Source organism: Alligator sinensis, unplaced genomic scaffold (genome assembly GCF_000455745.1).
Source record: "Alligator sinensis unplaced genomic scaffold, ASM45574v1 scaffold58_2, whole genome shotgun sequence".
Classification (NCBI taxonomy): Eukaryota; Metazoa; Chordata; order Crocodylia; family Alligatoridae; genus Alligator; species Alligator sinensis.
The window spans coordinates 154,414-154,931 of NW_005842405.1; positions in this window are offsets into that span (position 1 = coordinate 154,414).

Below are 518 nucleotides of genomic sequence, written 5' to 3' on the forward strand. Positions count from 1 at the left end.
GCCAGGAGCCCCAGAGGAGCTCATTAATCCTGGCACCTGTTGCCTCCAGGCCCTAGGTAGCATTTCCTGTGCCGGCTGCCTGCCTTTCTGTCGAGCTGCAGACAGTGCCCCCATGGGGCTGGGGTTCTGAACCCCACCTTGTTTTGGGAGTGGAGCCTGGGGGTTGTCTTTGGCATGCTGGCACCATGATGGAGCCCACCATAAGATACGTAGACTCACCACTTCTCTGCGAGCCCAGCTGCAGGTCTGCTGCCTGTGGAGCATGCTGGCAGTTGTTATCCCAGTAAGTATAGGGCTTGGCCTGGCCCCTGCTACAGTTTCCTATAGGCAACTTCAAAAATTTCCCTATCTAGGAGTTGACACAAATAAATCTCAAGCCAAGACATTCCCAAGAGAAGAAAGATTCCATTGCTCTAGATATCTAAAGACAAGAAACTTTCCCATCAGGATGTGGTATCACAAACTGCTTAGTTTCAAAGTATTATGAATTAAAGAAAGCCTCCATGAACCCAACCTCA